We start from the raw sequence: 20,006 nt of genomic DNA, 5'->3' as shown, positions 1-20,006 counted from the left end.
TTTTTTTTTGTTTAGGGAGGTGTCCGTTCCCACCTGGACAAATCTATGCTTCTGATTCTTTGGGGCTGAGCAGGAAGCTTACTCCTGTACTGCCCAAGTTTGCTCTCCATGTGACCAGCTTCATCCTTACCGGCATGGAAGCCAGCAGTCTTCCTTTCCTTGCCTTTGCCATTCTGGCAAGGTGCAGAGTTCTGTGGTGGCTACCTGCTTCCCCAGAAATGGGGAGGAGGCATGACAGTGCTCTCTTATCCTCCTTTGGCAATGGAGCCATAGAGTTGGGATCAATGTCTCCTCAGTTGCATCACCTATTGGGAGATAGGGGCCTTCATGGGGCAGAAATGAGCCGGGGGGGAGCCCCATGCACACACCTTCCCCTGGGAAAATACAAGATAATTCTTGTGGTGCCATGCCCTGACCCATCCTGGGGTTAATGGAAAGGAGAGCCCCACATGCTGTATTTTTTAAAAAGGTCACTAACCTTCAAAAGGCCATAACCTGGGCCCTGTTGGGCAAATGTGGGTGTTCTTGGCTCATTTTAGTCCTAGGGGCACGTTCCAGCTACCAAGAGCATATTTAGGAGACATCCTCATCTCCAATGTGGTGTGATCTGCAGGGATCTGGTTCCACTAGCTCCCTGAACCAGTTTTCCTCCTGGACATTGGCCCCAACTGGTCCTTAGAATGTGTAAAGGAGCCATTCTCACTGGCCCTTGGAGAGACCCACTGTTCTGGGGACAACTGGAGGCAGAGTTCTTAGTGGGCCTGAGCAGAGTTTGCATGATCGCGCTACAAGGAACTCCACGAAGTGGCAAACAAACTCTGCTTCGTTACACGGAGTTCCGTGAGCGAGTTTCTTGCCACACATGTTCGAGTGACATTTAACATCACTGGAAACATGAAGTGTGTTGTCGCGCTGGAATTTTTACACAAACGGCACCACGCAGCTCGCCTGGGCATGGCCATCTTGATTTTTGCTTTGTTATGGCGATGGGGCCTATGTTTATCCCTCATTAATCTCTTCCATCTTCCACGTATAAAACTTATTTTCCCCTGTATTATCTTACTTTTTCTCTATGTTTTAATATTTTATGTTTTTTTCAATTTTATTTTGTGTCTTTTCATGATTTTTGTACTTGTAATTTTTTTTTTTTGCTTTATTTCTATTTTTTCCTTCCTTCCTTTTTCCTTTCCTTGATCTTCCCCTAAGTGCCAAGCACCATGGCAGAGCAGAGGAGCAGCAGCGCCAGGCTGCCCCTAGGCTCCACCAGCAGCTGCCTTCTTTGCAAGTGGTGGTGCCGCAAAGGGGTGCAGCCCGCACCATTTTTTCTGAGGTGGAGGTGGCAACACTAGTGTTTGATGTGCAGTACCACCTCCCCTCCACGTTGGCAGCAGCTCGGGAGTGGGCACAGCCACCCGGAGCACAGGCAGCACTGGGAGAGGGTGTGCCGGGCTATGAGGTGCAGCTCTGGGGTCTGGCGCACCCAGCAACAACTGACGCACTGGTAGGCTGGCATCCTAGATTGGGAGATGGACTTGCTCGACCTGCTAGGTGTAGAGGTTGTGTGGGTTGGTGTGTAATAATTAATTATTAGTTGTGTTCTATGCTAGTATGTTTTTCAAATAGCAAGCATGCTGCTCACATGCAGGTAAGTTAACTTTATGTCAGAAATATTAAGTGATCATCATATAGACAGGAGCTCAGCAGTACTTGTTGGTGCTCACTTGGGCTGATTATTTAAGAAGTAATGCAGAGACTCCTCCTGTGTCCTGTTCTGTCACTAAGATAATGATAGTTATTAGTATAGAGTTAGCACGTTCTCTCACTTCTCTGTGGCTTTATTTTTTGTAGCTAGTACAGTGCAAAGCTTTTTACCAGTGATGAGAGGCAAAAATCATTCATTGCACTTCATTAGTAATTCCAAAATGTAGTTTAGGAAATTTGGAATAGGGTTAGGAAATGTGTCCACATTTTAAAATGTGCTCTCATTTTAAAAAGTTCAATGTTACTGTGTTTGCCTTTTCCTGTCAAAAAAATATTTTTGGAGAAATTATGATTAATTGTACCACTAATTAGTTTTTTTCTTTATTTCTTACATCATTGAGCATCCAGGGCCAAGAAGAGGGCTAGTCAGGCGGGTGAGGGAGCTGGAGTTGCCCTGTCCACAAGTGCCGGGGCAGGTGGCTTTGCTGGCCCCAGTAAGTCCTCCTCTTGTTAATATTAATTTTTATTTCCTTATCTTTTACCGCTCCACATTTAGAATTATTTTTTCCTTTTTACTGTGCCTGTATCCTATTTCTTTTCCAACTCCTCTTCGATTCATCTGTTTCTTAAATTCTTTTGATCCCAGCATTATCCTATTTAGTTATTTTCTATATTTCAAGTTTCTATATTTTACTTTGAACTGTCTGTAGTGTTCTGTCTGTAGCATCCTTTCTTCTGCTTTGTCAATAAGCTTTCCTGCTCCCCTTATATATCTTGTGAACTGGTGGTACTGTAAGGCTCAGAGAACCCATGTACTCTACTTTGAAGATTGCATGCCCAATTAAGGTATTCTAGTCATGTTTGTTGAGAAGGCTTTCTTGTTCTTGCTCCAGCTCAATCAATAAAAAAGAGTGTTTGGACATGGTCATGTAATTGGACCCTCCAAATGTTGTGTATGTATTATGTTATTATTATAGTATACCAGCAGTTGATGACCATACACCATGGTTGGGAGTATGAGGAGGACGGCACCATTACATTTTCTAACCAAGACCATATGTCCTTCATTGCTCAATTCTTGCACCCTTTTATTTCTCTTCAAACACTCAGATTTATTAATAGATCTGCCCCTCATTTACAAAATGTTTTTGTTTGGCTTGACTACCTGGCTTTTCAAAAATTGTCGATCAACAAAATGCCCACCTGATTTTCTGATTGAAGATAAGTCTGTAACCGATTTGTAGTGATATATTGTGGTTGTATTTTTCTCTAAAAAAACGATAGGGGGTGGTGGAGCTGGCATTTAAAACGTGTAATTCTTTTTCTAGCCGTACCCGCCACAAGTGCAGGGGCCAGCAGCAACAGCACCAGCAGAGACGTGGCAGCACCAGAGGTCAAAAGGAGAGTCTCAGCAGTGGTGTGCGGTAGTAAGTCATATTGCTTGCTTAGTGACAATCAGTAATACACTCACTGCAAGGGTGTACTAGTGCTGTTGACTCACTTATGAATACCTCAATTTATCAGATACAGCGGGAGTGGAGTATTAACGGCCTCTTCTATCTGCAACTCAGCAGTCAAAGGTTCATAATGAACTTTAACTATGATGGGTTTCTGGAAAAATGAAAGAAGGATGGAAGGAGAAAGGATGGGTGAAATATAATATGAGTGAAATGATGTGTGGGCGAAAGGGTTCATAATAATCATATAGGAGGGTGATAGGGTGCATGGTGGGTGAAGGATGAATGAAAGGGAATATATGGGTGAAAGTATGCCTGCCTGGATGGGTGAAAGGAATCTTCGGGTGGGTTGGAGCTCGGATGGGTTAATGGGTGAAAGGATGCATGGGTGGGTATTGGGTAAATGTATGTTGGTGAAAGGTTTGTTGAGTGCCATGTTTGGAATTTGGATGGTTGTCAGTGGTGAAAGAATGGATGAGAGAATGTGAAGCTTAAATGTTGTGTATTAAAGCCAAGGGTAAAGAATAAGAGTATTAGAAGAACAATACAATGATAAATGAATAAATGCTTGGAATGAAGAAACAAAGGAGCTCTTCTGGATAGGGGTGTTCCTCTCACCTATTTTACTTGCTTGGAATTATTTTATCAAAGGTTTGAGTCAAAGGGTTGTGGTGGTATTTCGGACTATTCCCTTGACTCATAGTATTTTTCAAGTGAAGCAGATAATATGTATCCACCTACCTCCCTAGCGATGGGATTTCATCAGTGCCACCCATGATGACCTAACAGCTGCATGGTTCGATTTGTCAGAATCAGTACTGCAATGTTGGCTGTGCAATATGCATCTTCTTAAGTTAAGTCAATGTGTCATTTATTTTCAAAGTTTTCAATGCATGGCAATGCAAAAACAAGGTGTGTTTCATTTCCCTCCTAGTGCACTCACTCATTCACTTCCTAGTGCTTCACTCCTTCAATCTTTCTTAAGTTCTGTCCCACCCTTCCAAAAGATTTGAAAAGTCCATTCTTTTCTTGTGCAACATTTTTCTAGCCAAGTGATATATTTAATTATGGCTTCCATAATGGATTAATATCTGCTCAAATTGTTCCCTTTCAACATTTGCCAACCACAGTGATTTACACTACTAGCCAAACCATAGGCACACAATGATGATGATGAATTGATCAGTAAAGCGTTTACTCTAGCTACCCAGCCTAATCCCCTCTAACTTACCCTGCAGTAGAGCAAGTTAAGATTCCTTTCCTTACTGCAAAAGAAATGTATTTTGTTTGAAAAAAGTAATTATTGCAAAGTGTGGGAAAGGAGGGTGATGGGGACAGGGAGTAAAATGAGACTAAGTAAGTGCCTTAACTTTTGCGGATGGGATAGTCTGTGATAAACGTGCCAAATACAAATAATATACAATATATCCTGTTCCTTAATCCTTTCCCTGTACTGCAGTATATTGCATTTCCCACCACCTACTTATGGCAGATAGGGTGTATGCATGATTGATTTTATTATAGTATGTGGTGTGTATCATTCTTACCATCAATCTGTCTTGTTTTGGGAGTAAAATTGAAAGGCATTTTGGAGAAGAGCAGAGTAATTGGAATAAGATAATTGTCTATTGCAGCTGCGCCAACTGCAGACAGTAATGAGTACTACTAGGGCGCCAGCTGAGCAAGCATGCCTCCAATAATTTAGCACAACAGGAGAGAATAGACTACTGGCCTGTGCTGAGCAGTGAATGTACTGCTACTGTGCCACTACATGATTTTAAACAAGTGTTTGAAAAAAGAACATTGTTTACAATTTGTCTTTTTTCTTTCTTCATATAGCTATTCCTACCAGTCCACCTTCATGGCAGGAAATAGCAGCCCAGCTGTGGCAGCAGAAGCTGAAGGCCATCAGGGCTGAATAGCAGCACCTAGTAGTCCTGGAGGACAACGAGGAGGCAGCAGCGGCAGCTGCCAATACCCAGGGCCCCAGCCAGCCTCCAGCACCTCCAGCCTCTCAGTCTCAACACTGGTGCTGCAGTTCGCTGGCAGCCGCCTGCCACCATTCCATCACTGCTGCCCCCCTGACAGTTCTTTTCAGCACAGCATCCTGCGAAGGCTGGGGTGAATAGAAGCCAGGCAGGTATGCATGGAGGGGCTCCTTAAACAACTCCTGGCCCGATGTTAGTGCACTCTTCTGCCCCTTTTTTAACCTTTGTTTTGGTTGGTGGGATTTTTTTGTGAGTGGAGAGGGTGGGAATGAGTTTATGGGACTGGGCCTGGGAATGTTGGACTTTGTTTTCTTTTATCATGGACATTTGAAGTTTTTTTTAGACATTGGTTGGGGACGGGGAGATTTGTTTGGGGGGAAGGGTGGGTCAGTTATGAGTGGAAGGGGTGGGTCTATATTCTTCTTGTTAGGGTTAATACATATTTAATGTAATTTATGCCTCAAAACCTTTTAGGGTGTTTTACTTTGCACTGCTAGCTTGCAGCATGTTTTAAATTCTGCTGATAGTGTATAACAATGAGTTATGCAGTTAGGTATCCATGTCCTACTACTCTCCTAGTCTCTGCACTGCAGTCTGCAACTACATTTGACCCATGAGGAGTTGGGGGGAGAGATTTGCCATTGCCTATTATATTGCCTAAAAGTACAACAATGCTCCATAGTTCTCTTGCCTGAAGAGATGAAGCAAGGGTTGTATGGTTTATCAAGGTGCCATGGTAGTGGCAGTAATAACATGCTACTACACTAACGGTGAAGGCATCGGTAACAAGTTCCCACTCCCACCTAGGTGAACGCAAATGAAGATCCTGTACACTGAGTTGGTGTTGCTTCCACCACATCTGCCCCACCAAGTGTGTGATTAATTAATAATGTAAATTATTAAGTTGCACCTCAATAAATCACATAGCATGGAAAAAGAGGTATAGGGATTTCATGAATGGATGAATGGGTGGGAAAGGGGATTTAGGGAGAGATGTGACAAAAATGCTACGCAAACACAATATTTATCTGTGCAATGATCAGCAGCCTGTTGTGGGAGGAACAGAAAGGAATGAGTAATACAATATAGTTAAATGGATTGAAAACATTCCGTCCGCCACAGAGAGAACTAAGTTATTATGTATCTAAATGTTGTGTCATCTAGGTTTGCAAAATAGTAAATACAAATAATGTTGCAGTGAAGCTCAACACACACAGTTCGAAACAAAATATTATTAAAAGAAAAACAATACTAGTCTGAATTGCCAAATTTGGTGGTGCATCCTAATTTTACTTGGTTTGTCCTGTCATTCTTGAGTGTCTGCCTGGCTGAAGCAGTCCAGTAAGGAAAGCATGAGTGTTATGGTGCTTTTGTCTTTTGTGCCGGAGAAGAGAAGGCCTGCGGATTGTAAAACAGAAATGATTCTCCTGATATTGTAGAATCAAGAAGGTTAGAATGGAAGGTAAGCTTCATGAGGAGTAGTTTACCAAGAATACTCAGAGGAGGCAGAGCAAGAGCATAGTCCTTTGCAATAATTCATTTTATGACTGATGTACGTTCAATTAAGTGACAGCAATTACAACAACCAAAAATCACAGACAAGGGGCTACATGTATATCGGGGTGATCAAACTCGCAACTGTCATGATCATCATTGTGATCATAATAACATTTAGCCTAGAGCACGCCTATAATGTGAAGATGTGACATCATCCATCACATGTCTGTCTCCTCCAGTTCGCCTACAACAACAGGCCCCACGCCCAACTACATAGTTTTAAATTTGAGCCAGCCAGCACACACACATTTCAGCATTGCATTTCTCAAATCAAGTAATCAACGTGCCTCTCGACCAGTCCACAGAGTAGGCCTCTTAGACTCATCATCCATGTTGATTTCCATGAAAGTGGTAACTTCCTTCTTTCTTCTGCCAGTTGTTGAAGTTGCCAATTCATGCTCTGAGTCCTTCCATCATCCTCCTGACTCTGATTAAAGATTATGTCCGGCTCCGTACTGACTCCTCCCAAGAGCCCCAGTCTCCCAACCCAATTGAGATAGAGCGGTCTGCAGCGCCTCTCTGTGTTTAACAACAAGGGAAACATTGAGTAGTTTTTTTGTGAAGACTAGATTTGTGTTTGTTAGCTATATTGACTGGTCGGGTCTTTAAGCATGTAAACTAGAAAACAAAGCAGTGTGACACCGGCAAACAAATCTCGCTGCATTTTAAAGGAGAAATAAAAAAATTCACATTCAGGAAAAAAATTATCACCCATTAGGCCACCTACATTGTAAATCAATCACAAACACAATCAAACATAATAATTATAGTTAAGCAATAAACACCCACTCTCACTATCTGCCACCACATGAATCATTTCAACATTTAAACAATAATCACTCATGTCACTAGTTGGTGCATGGCATTACTTACCTGTTCCAACCAGGCATGGTGGTACCTCGCTGATCCTCTTTGATTCACGAAATGAAACACAAGTTGGCCAGCAAGTTGTAAATCAATTAATCAATTTTTGTTAAGCGCCACTACTCACCCACAAGGGCTTCAAGGTGCTGGGGGGAGGGACTGGGCCTCATCCAAAGAGCCAAGTCTTGTGGTTCTTCCGGAAGATGGTGAGCGACGGACTTTGTCTGAGGGGCAGGGAGAGGTTGTTTCAGCTCTTGGCTGCAATGTAGGTAAAGGATCGTCCTCCGGCTGCGGTTTTGCAGATGGGAGGGATGGTGGCTAGGGCCTTCTGAGCATAGCGGAGGGATATGGTGGGGGTGTGGAAGGAGACGCAGTGGTTCAGGTAGGCTGGCCCAGCGTTGTGTATGTTCTCGACCGGTAGCTAGTGGAGGGTCCTCAGGTGTTGGAAGATGTGTTCTCAGGGAGGGAGATCCAGAACGAGTCTGGCGGTGATGTTGTAGTGTTTTTATGTTTCTAGTTGATGTGCCGGCATAGAGGGCGTTGCCATAGTCAAGCTTGCTAGTGACTAAGGCATGGATGATTGCCTTGTGACAGTCTTCTGGGATCCAACTGAAGATCTACCAAAGCTTGCGGAGTGTGTGCCAGCAGGAGGAGGTGACTGAGTGTCCTGGGTGGTCATGGATAGGGAAGAGTTGAGGATGATTTGTGGATTGTGGGTGTGCTCAGTCCTTGCAGGGGGGGCGCCGAGGGATGTGAGCCACCAGGAGTCATCCCAAGCTGAGGTGGCATTTCCTAAGATGATGAGCTCAGTCTTGTCGGATTTGAGCTTGGGTCAGCTTTCTCTCATCCAGGTGCCAACGGCTTCTATCCCTGAGTGGAAATTCCTTGTGGCCGTGTCCGTGTCTATAGTGAGGGAAATGATGAGTTGTGTGTCATCAGCATATGACACAATGTTCATACCGTGGCTTCTGACGATGGCAGCGAGATGGGCTATGTACATAGAACAGTGTGGGACTCAGTGAGGGTCCTTGGGGGACTCTGCAGTTGACTCCTGTGGGTCTGGAAATGTAGGGCGGGAGTCTGACCCTCTGCATCCTTCCGGAGAGGAAGGAGTGGATCCATTCCATGGCTCTTCTGTGGAATCCTATGTTGTGGAGTCTGGTGTGCAGAGTGCTGTGGGAGACCGTGTCGAAAGCTGCTAAGAGGTCAAGGAGTATGAGGGCTGCAGTATGGCCGCAGTCTAGGAGTAATCAGATGTCATCTTTGGCTGCCAGGAGGACTGTCTCTTTGCTGTGGTTGCTGAGGAAGCCATGAGGACTGTCTCCGTGCTGTGGTTGCTGCGGAAGCCGGACTGGGAGCAGTCCAGTGAGTTGTTTGCCTAGATGAAATTCTATAGTTGTGTGTTGATTGCTTTCTCCAGTACTTTGGCGGGGTAAGGTAGCAGCGAGATGGGCCTGAAATTCTTTAGTTCTGATGGGTCCACCAAAGCTTTCTTCAGGAGAGGGTGTATTTCAATGTGTTTACAGTCCTCAGGGAAGGTGCAGTGTTGATGGAGCAGTTGATTGTGCTCCGGAGCTCAGGGGCTATGGATGTGCTGGCTGTGATGGATATGTGTTGCAAGCAGGGGTCCGTGGGGACTCCGGATTGAGTGCTGTTTATGATGGTGACTGTTTCCACTGTGGTGAGGGTGGACCAGCTGTGGATGGTCTGGGTGGGACCTGAGGGGGTGGGTAGGTCACAGGTTCCGGTGCCAGGATTTTCTGGGAGGAAGCTGTCATAGATGTCCTGTATCTTGTGGTGGAAAAAGGTGGCAAAATTGTCAAAGAGATCCTGTGACGGGGGATGCTGGTGGCTTCGGAGGGGGATCAGTGAAATTATTGATGACTGAGAAGAGTTCCTTAGAGTTGTGTGTGGAAGATTTGATGCGCTCCCAAATGCGTCCTTCCTTGTGTTCCTGATTTTTCGTAGGTGGGCAGCAGTTGTGAATATCAATGAGGCGAGGTATTTGCTGGTTTGGCTGTTCCTCCATTTTTTTTCTAAACATCTGCAGGTACACTTTGATTCTTGAAGTTTGGTGGAGAAGCATCTGGCTTTCTTAGGTATGCGTTTGGTCGATGTCAGCCAGAGGGGGGCTAGAGTGTTGGCACATTCGATAATCCATACGTTGAGCTTGCACGCTGCTTTGCTGGCATCGTGGGAGGGAGGGGGGAGGGATTTGGCAAGCAGTGAGGTGAGTTGCTCGTTGGTGATTTTGTTCCGTTTGCTGTGGGGGGGCCCTTGGGGTGCGGCTGCTGGGTGTGGTGATTGTGAAGTGTATGCATCAGTGGTCAGTCCAGTCCGGGGTGGAGATGATCTCAATGGTGATCTGGTTGATTGAGGTGAAGATGGGGTCCAGTGTGTGTCCTGTGATATGTGTGGGTGCAGAGACCAGCTGTCTGAGGCCGAGTGTGGTTAGGTTGTCGAGTTGAGCGGTGGTGTTTTGGTCGGCGCAGTCCTCGAGGTGGAAATTCAGGTCGCCGAGGAGGAGGTAGTTGACTGATGCCAGGGCCTGGGGAGTAGCGATGTCTATGACATCGTCTATGAAAGCTGGGCGGTGCTGGGTGGCCTGTACACCAGTGTGCCGCTGATGGAGGAGTTGTGGTTGGAGTGGACCAGGAAGTGAAGGTGTTCCATGGTGGTGAATTGTTCTTCTGGGACCGCCTTGTAATGGGGAGGTGTATACGCTGGCGTGTCCTCCGCACAGGTGGGAGGGCTGGTCCCTCCTTAGGATGCTATATCCATCGGGAACGGCGATGGCTTTGTCTGGTCCTGAGGTGGGATTGGTCCTGGTTTCTGTAAGGAAGACGATGTCCAGTCAGATGGTGTCTATTAAATCCCAGAGTTTGGTGGCATGTTTGTGGAGGCAGTGGATGTTCAGGAGTAGGCAGTTGATGGGGTTGTGGAGGTTGTTGGTATCTGTGTGTGTGAAGAGTACATTCAGCCTGTTGAGGCTGGTGCTGAAGTTGCAGTTCCTGCAGGTGAAAGGTCTGTGGGTGTCCTTGGGGAGATGATGCAGCATTTGCTGGGATGTCTCGTGTTGAGGCGAAGGAGGGTCTCAGAGTCGTAATGGAGGTAGTCCAGGGGGTGGTTTACCGGAGATCCAGGGTTTCGGTGCTGTACGTGGTCCACCAGGGATGAGAAGCAGGGACGAGCCTGCTGGTGGAGGAGGGCCTCAGTTTGTCCCAGGCAAAAGGCAGAGGCAGCAGCAGGAGGGCAGCAGACACTGACCAGGAGATCAGCGCAGTTTCCCTTGCACAGCGCTGTGGCTGCCATTAAGAAGGGGAGAGGGTGGGGGAGCTGTCAGCTGGGAGGCTGGAGGGTGAAAAAAATACTTTTCAGGGGAGGGGGCAGAGGAAAAGAGGGGAGAAACAAGAGAAAAAAGGAAGAAAAGGCAAGAGTGGAAGAATGATAGAGAGAAATACTTTCTTGTTATGGCCACTAGACCACCATGGATGAGGTGCAGGGACGAGCCTGCGGGTGGAGGAGGGCCTCAAACTGAGAGTCAGGAGACTCTCAGTTCATCCCAGGCAAAAGGTAGAGGCAGCAACCAGAGGAGCTGGGGAAGGCAGCAGATGAATCAAATATCTGGGGCAGTTCTGCTAGGGGATAAATGGAAGGATAGGCACGGGACGGGATGGAGGCAGGCATAGTCTCTCCAATGTCCTTGAAGGGCATTTTGGGGGTGGGGAGAGGGAGTGTTCCTCACTGCACATTGGTCTAACTCCAATACGCCAATACATGTGTCTAAAACGGTGGCGGATCACTAGTCAGTGAGACAAAAACAAACAAAATAATAGTCTTCCCCCAGCTAGCTATTTCCTTTTTTTCCTTTTTTTTCAAAACAGTTCATTGATAGAAAGAAGAAAGTTCTATGGTGGCCCAGTCTACTCAATAGTCAGAGAAATAGAGTTCGTACTCAACTCAGGCGGCTCACCCAGAAGACGGTCAGCTAACACACTACCATGACTTGAGTCTGACCAATCACCCTGATCTACCTCCTGTTGTTCTTCGGGTATGCTGTAATTTGGGGGTATAAAGTGCTGATTCATTTTGATCATGGTCAATCTCTCAACGTTTTGGGGTGAGAGACTGGTCCTTCTCACTGTGACAACTGCACCAGCTGCACTGAACACACACTCAACAGACACATAGGCTAGAGGGCAAGCCAAATACTTTATTGTCAGCCTGCTGAGCAATGGCAATTGGCACCTCTTCCTACACCAAAATACCAATGGGTTTTCATCCAGATAGAGCTCTGTTGGGTGATCCAGGTAGACCGGGACCATCCTCTCAGTAGTCATTGATGCTCCACCTTGCTTGAGATCTTTTGCCAATCAAATGCAGATTTTGGGGCTGCTGCTCCTGTTCCTGCTGTTGTTGCTTAAGTTGGTTTTGGCTGCTGTGAGCCAACAGTTCTGCCCACAGGCTCTATGGAAGTTGTAGGCTGCACCCCAGAACTTCTGCCCATGAGTGGACCTCGAATTCCCAGCTATTCTTTTTCTAGGTCCTGGTTTGAACAGCAATCCACATCTTGTAAATTGAAACGTCCCCATCTGAAAAAGGAATGAAAGTGGCCAGTAACTGTTTGTACCATGGGTCAAGAATTGTGGCACAGATGTAATGTTTAGATGACACAATGGTGGTCATTCTGACCTCGGCGGTAAAAGGCGCCTACCGCCGGTCAGAAATCCTCCATAATCCCGCCGCGGTAGCGGAAACCCGCCACGGTCATTCTGACCGGCAGAAGGCAAACCTCCGAAAATCCGACCGCCACAACAGACCGCCAGACCAGCGGTCGGCGGAAAGGTGGAGGTGACCAAACCTCCACCGCCACGCCAACAGAAATACGCCCATGCCATTACGACCCACGAATCCACGCGGCGGTCATTCAAACGCGGTATTCCATTGGCGGGACACACCGGCGCGGTCAGAATACACACAAACGAACAAAACTCACCCACATTGGACGATTTGAATCCCACACACCTGATACACATACACACACCACTCCCACACACACAATACAATATAAAACACCCACCCACATCACCCACAAACCCCTACGCTTAAAAATTCGTAAAGAAGACAAGAGCGAGACACCAGCATCCAAAACATAACAGCCACAGCCACTCAACACCATCACCCACACACTATCCACACACAAAACAACACACACCACCACACTCAACTCACTTAAATACACATACTCCACCCCACACATCATACACACCACCCCATGGCACCCCAAAGACAACCCCGCTTCACAGACGAAGAACTCAGGGTTATGGTGGAGGAAATCGTTCGGGTAGAGCCCCAGCTGTTCGGCACACAGATACAATACACCAGCATTGCCCGGAGGACGGAGCTATGGCAGAGGATTGTCGACAGGGTGAACGCAGTGGGACAGCACCCCAGAAATCGGGAAGACATCAGGAAGCGATGGAACGACCTACGGGGGAAGGTGCGTTCCATGGTATCCAGGCACAACATCGCCGTGCAGAAGACTGGCGGAGGACCCCCACCTCAACCCCCACAATTCACATCATGGGAGGAGGAAGTCTTGAACATCCTGCATCCTGACGGCCTCGCAGGAGTCGGCGGAGGAATGGATACTGGTAAGTTGAAGCTTCAATACTGCTTCCCCCCCACCTGCATGCCAAATCAGACCCCAACCCTCACCCCCATCCTCGAACCCCACCCTCACCCCCACCCCCATCCTCACCCCCACCCTCACCCCCACCACCATCCTCACCCCCACCACCATCCTCACCCCCACCCCCAGCACACCTATTCCCCGCCAATGTCTCACCATCACAACCCACACATCCCAAAACCTAGGCCTGCATGCGTCCACTAAGCATGGACACCCATCACCAAAGCATGCCCAATGCATATACACATCCCCCCCACAAGCCACCCTCACCAAAGCCCCCACACACGAATGCCAGCACTTGGGGACACGGGAACCCACAGATACACCCATATGCCACACATTGAAACTATAACCATACCTCTATACCCCTGCAGGACCCGACCGTCAACACACCGCGGCGGAGGGGCCAGAATTATCCACACCCCCCACCCAAGAGGCCGTCAGCGATGACAGCAGCTCTGTCGATCTGGACACCGATGACCAGCCCGGACCATCGGGGACCTCTGGACAGTCGGTTCCCCTCACACAGGCACAGGCCACTATAGACCCTAACCCCTCTGGGAACACCAGCACAGCTCCCACCCAGCGGGCCCATGCCTCTGTCTCCAGGGTGCGTCAATCTGCGGTGTGTCTACCACTACAGGGCACCCAGGATAACCCACCACCCCAACAACAACAGGGACCTGGGGGCAGTGGTAGTGGGCACACCGGCCAGGGGGCAGAGGCCCAGGGAAACAGGGCAACTCGGCGGGCAGCTGTGCGACAGGGGGGGGAGGAGAGGCCCAGGGAACCCACTCTCCACGAGGTCCTCACCACCATCATGGGAGCATACAACCGCTCCCAGGAGACGATGGCGACGGTACTGGCCCGGTTCCAGGAGATCCAGGTGCTGCAGGAGGAACACTATCGGGGGTACAGGGAGGACATCAGAGCCATCAACACCACCCTGGTTACCATGGTAGGGCTGCTGCAGGACCTCGTAAACAGCAGGGCGGACACTGAACAACACCCAAGGGCCCCTGCCACTAGCCTGGACCAAGAACAGCCATCCACCTCCGCCGGCGCTAGTGGACAGGAGGCCCCCGCACAGCAGCAGCCCACCAGACCCCCACCTCCTGCAGGAGAAGAACCACCCCGCAAGAGGGCCCTGAGATCTCGCAAGAAGACAGAGTAGGATGTCAAGACCCCCGCCAGCAAAGGATACCACCTGATGTCATCCCACTGTCCCACATTGTCACCCTGTCCATCCTTGAACTGCCCATGCTCCATCTCTCCACAGGCCTCTGGACAATGCACCTGTGTGACTGTTACTCTGGACTCTGCCATGGACATTCCTTCACCATAGCCCCCACCCACTTGAAACCACCCATCCCATTTTGAGCACTTCAATAAACACCTATTTTGCACCAAAATATCAGGAGTCTGGCTGTGATTTCAATAGATTGTAATTGACATGACAGTGCAAATATGTCCTTGTACATGGTGAAGTCAACAAACAGCTGCCACAAAGCTGTAGTCCATGGGGAAACGAAGCACAGGACTCGTAGTGGGGACCCCAGATCTGAAATAGGGAGGGAAAAGCCAAAACTCAGTCATCATACACTGGGGCAAATAGACAGGCAGCAGAGATGCTGCAGAGTAGTTAACATTTACTAAATTATCTTTGAAATGTTACCTGTGTCCTATTGGAAGTACTGTTCAATGATTCTGTCCCTGTTGTCTGTTTCAGCCCCGTCGTCTTCCTCCTCGTCACTCTCCTCAGGTTCCACCGCTGCCACAACACCACCGTCTCGACCATCCTCCTGCAGGAAAGGCACCTGGCGGCGCAAAGCCAGGTTGTGAAGCATGCAGCAGGCCACGATGATGTGACACACCTTCTTAGGTGAGTACATTAGGGATCCACCGGTCATATGCAGGCACCTAAACCTGGCCTTTAGGAGGCCAAAGGTGCGTTCGATCACCCTCCTAGTACGCCCATGGGCCTCATTGTACCGTTCCTCTGCCCTGGTCCGGGGATTCCTTACTGGGGTCAGTAGCCACGACAGGTTGGGGTACCCAGAGTCCCCCACTAGCCATACACGGTGTCTCTGTAGCTGTTCCATCACGTAAGGGATGCTTCTATTCCTGAGGATGTAGGCGTCATGCACTGACCCTGGGAATTTGGCATTTACATGCGAGATGTACTGGTCAGCCAAACACACCACCTGGATGTTCATTGAATGGTAACTTTTTCTGTTCCTGTACACCTGCTCCCTGTCTCTTGGGGGAACCAAAGCCACATGGGTCCCATCAATGGCACCAATTACGTTGGGAATATGTCCAAGGGCGTAGAAATCACCCTTCACTGTAGCCAATTCGCCCACCTCAGGGAAAATGATGTAGTTTCTCACGGATTTCATCAGGGCAGACAACACTCTGGATAACACCTTCGAAAACATGGGCTGAGACATCCCGGAAGCAATTCCCACGGTTGTCTGAAATGACCCACTTGCCAAGAAATGTAGTACTGACATGACCTGCACCAGAGGGGGAATCCCTGTGGGTTGGCGGATGGGGGACATCAGGTCGGGCTCCAGCTGGGCACACAGTTCATGGATAGTGGCACGGTTAAGACGGTAGGTCAGGATAATGTGGCGTTCTTCCATTGTCGACAGGTCCACCAGCGGTCGGTACACGGGAGGATTCATCCGTCTCCTCGCCCAACCCAGCGGACGGTGCCTAGGAAGGACAACATGGAGCACACAGTCAGGCAACCCACAGGTACGTACTCACAGCTAGCACAGTATACGATTCTCTATGCAGTGAATGGCGTGTCTGAGTGGCTATGCAAGGCCTAGGCCTGTGTGACGCAGTTGAAATTGAGCCATGTGGGCCCTGGAAATGGCGGCTGCCTGACCTGTGAAGTGTGACAATGGGATGTGAGGTCAATGCGCTGGCGTGGCACACCGCGGCGGGCGGCGGGCGAAGACCGCGGCGCGAAGCCGCATTGGTTAACATTGAAGCCTATGGGTTTCAGGAGCCAATGGCGAAGGGCGCCGGCGGTGGCGGGACGCACCGCCGCGGTACGCACCGCCGCGGACGTGACCGCCATTTTCTATCTACTTATCCACTTGCGACTTGAACTTTCACAGGAGAGGACCTATACTGCAAGTGTTGCTGTGACCTCGGTCTGGAAGGGACAATGGCTGCTGCGACTGGGGAAAGGGCCCCTGCCTTCACTGGAGAGGAGTTGGAGAAACTTGTGGATGGGGTCCTCCCCCAGTATGCGCTACTCTACGGTCCTCCAGACCAACAAGTGAGTTTAATTCAATATGGATTTGGGGCCACTGGCTGGCTTGGGGGCCTGGCGGGGATGGGGGGCATGTTGGGGCTGGCGGGGGGCATGGCGGGGGGCCTGGCGGGGATGGGGGGCATGTTGGGCATGGCGGGGGGCCTGGCGGGGATGGGGGGCATGTTGGGCATGGCGGGGGGCCTGGCGGGGGGCCTGGCGGGGATGGGGGGCATGTTGGGCATGGCGGGGGGCCTGGCGGGGATGGGGGGCATGTTGGGCATGGCGGGGGCCTGGCGGGGGGCCTGGCGGGGATGGGGGGCATGTTGGGCATGGCGGGGGCCTGGCAGGGATGGGGGGCATGTTGGGCATGGCGGGGGGCCTGGCGGGGGGCCTGGCGGGGATGGGGGGCATGTTGGGCATGGCGGGGGGCCTGGCGGGGATGGGGGGCATGTTGGGCATGGCGGGGGGCCTGGCGGGGGGCCTGGCGGGGATGGGGGGCATGTTGGGCATGGCGGGGGGCCTGGCGGGGATGGGGGGCATGTTGGGCATGGCGGGGGGCCTGGCGGGGGGCCTGGCGGGGATGGGGGGCATGTTGGGCATGGCGGGGGGCCTGGCGGGGATGGGGGGCATGTTGGGGCTGGCGGGGGGCCTGGCGGGGATGGGGGGCATGTTGGGCCTGGCGGGGGGCCTGGCGGGGATGGGGGGCATGTTGGGCATGGCGGGGGGCATGGCGGGGGGCCTGGCGGGGATGGAGGGCATGTTGGGCATGGCGGGGGGCCTGGCGGGGGGCCTGGCGGGGATGGGGGGCGTTGGGCCACTGGAAAGGAAAATGCTGAGTAACTTGAACGTGGTATTTCTCCCTCCCTGTACGTGTCACATAGGTCCGCGCCCATGAGAAGATCGGGATTTGGCGTGCCATCGCCAAGGAAGTCCGGGCCCTGGGGGTCCACCATCGACGGGGCACCCACTGCCGCAAGAGGTGGGAGGACATCCGCCGCGGGACCAAGAAGACCGCCGAGTCTCTGCTGGGGATGGCCTCCCAACGTAGGCGGGGTGCCTGCCGTCAACTGAGCCCCCTGATGTTCCGGATCCTGGCGGTGGCCTACCCTGATTTGGATGGGCGCTTGAGGGCAGCACAGCAGACACAAGGGGGTGAGTACAAGCATTATCTACTCTGTTGTCGCGCAGTGGAGGTGTCTGGGTGGGGGAGGAGGGCTGGGGGTCCCCCTAGGCCAGGGCGATATCTGTAGGCTGGGCACCCCCGTAAGCCCCTGTGTCCCCAGCCACCACCCTCAGTAGTTTGTCAGTACAGCCATCCCTGGGCCGTGTCATCCATGGGTGCAGTTGTCAACTCTAGGCGTGTAGGGCATGTTCCACGGAATGCGTAGCGTACCCCAAGTGCGCAACTTAGTGCAGGGGGCATCTGTGTCTGTCATGTCCGCTAACTGTACCGGAGATCCATGTACTCAATATCCCTTTATTTCTCTCTCCCCCCCCCTTTTTGTTTGTCTTTCTGTGCTTGTGTGCATCAGCATCATCAGGCGGAGGAGAAGTGGCATCGGGGCAGGAGGGAGCTGCATCTCACATGGCCCAGGAGGGCCATGCCACAGAGTCAGACTGGACCAGTGAGACGGAGGGCGAGGGGAGCTCCACGACGGGGACGACTGGAGCCTGCAGCGACACGGACACGTCCTCGGAAGGGGGCTCCCTTGCGGGGGTGGCACCATCCGTGCCCCCCGCCATTACAGGTACAGCCGCCACCCAGCGCACCATCTCCGCCCTCCCAGCAGCCCCTCCGCGTTCGCCCCGTGCCCGCTCTGCCAGGAAGCCGGGCATCTCCTTCGCCCCAGGCACCTCAGGCCCTGCCCCTGTTACCCCCGCTGCCCTCAGTGAGGAGGTCATTGACCTCCTCCGAACGCTCATTGTTGGGCAGACTACCCTTTTGAATGCCATCCAGGGGGTGGAGAGGGAGGTTCATCGCAGCAATGCGTACCTGGAGGGCATTCATTCGGGTCAGGCTGCCCATCAGCGATCGTTCCAGGCTCTGGCCTCAGCACTGACGGCAGCCATTGTCCCTGTCTCCTGCCTGCCTCTACTAACTCCCTCCTCCCAGTCTCCTGTTCCTCTGCCTGTCCCACCCACACCATCAGACCAGCCTGCACACACCTCAACACCCAAGAGAAGCTCATCCAAACATAAGCACCACAGATCACGCAGACATTCACACACGCAACATTCCGATGCAGACATGCCAACAGTCACTACCACCTCTGTGACCCCCACCTCCTCGTCTCCCTCCTCCCTCCCTGTGACGTCTACACTCACACCTCCATTCACCTCACCATCAGCCAGTGTTTCCATCACCAGCACACCCTCCACTCCAGTCCGCACACGTGCAGTCAACACCCCCACTGCCATTTACACGTCCCCTGTGTCCTCTCCCACTGTGTCTGTCACCCCCTCTTCCACACCACACAAACGCAGCCACCCACCCACCCAACAGCCATCCACCTCACGACAGCCTATCCCTCCTGCACCTGCACCCAAAGACAGCAAACGTGACTCACCTACAACCACATCCTCTCCCTCCACTCCCATTCCCACTGTACCTACCACTCTCCATTGTCCCAAGAAGCTCTTCCTCGCCACTACTAACTTCTTTCCTGACCCTGAGCCCCCCCCTCCTTCTCGTCGGGGTAAGAAGAGCACCTCAGCCACCACCAGCCCTGCAGCCCCCTTGACAAGGGTGCAGGGGTATTGGAGCCCGCCAGCCCGCATGTCTGGATCTTCGCCCAGCAGCAAGGGGACAGCCAGCCCACCCCCTGGGAAGAGGAGCAGAAGGCGGAAGGGGCGCCGCAGGAGCCCGCCTTCTACATCCCCCCCGGACACCACCCAGAGACAGTCACCAGCCACAGCTCCAAAGGGAGGAAAGGGCCACAGGCCGACGACTAAGGAGGGCAAGGGCAGCAAGTTGGAGAGGTCAGGCAGCAGGCCTGCTGCCCAGGAGGAGCCCACAACCCCCATAGCCGCTGCCCCGGGAGGAACCGGCACAGCTGCCCCGGGAGAGCCCACCAGCCCCATAGCCGCTGCCCAGGGAGGACCCAGCCCAGCTGGCCAGGAGGGGCCCACCACCCACAGCCCAGGTGGGCAGTGAAGGAGCACCATCCCCGCTGCTCAGGAGGGCACCACCAGACATTTAGCAGTTGGCCATAGACCGTCCGCCGTCTCAAGAACCGCTGAACTGGGCCCTTCAAGGCAAGAACCGCTGAACTGGGCCCCGCCGTCTCAAGAACCGCTGAACTGGGCCCCGCCGTCTCAAGAACCGCTGAACTGGGCCCTTCAAGGCAAGAACCGCTGAACTGGGCCCTTCAAGGCAAGAACCGCTGAACTGGGCCCTTCAAGGCAAGAACCGCTGAACTGGGCCCCGCCGTCTCAAGAACCGCTGAACTGGGCCCTTCAAGGCAAGAACCGCTGAA

This window comes from Pleurodeles waltl, chromosome 4_1, assembly GCF_031143425.1.
Source record: "Pleurodeles waltl isolate 20211129_DDA chromosome 4_1, aPleWal1.hap1.20221129, whole genome shotgun sequence".
In the NCBI taxonomy this organism is placed as follows: domain Eukaryota; kingdom Metazoa; phylum Chordata; class Amphibia; order Caudata; family Salamandridae; genus Pleurodeles; species Pleurodeles waltl.
Note: the sequence above shows the minus strand (reverse complement) of the source record.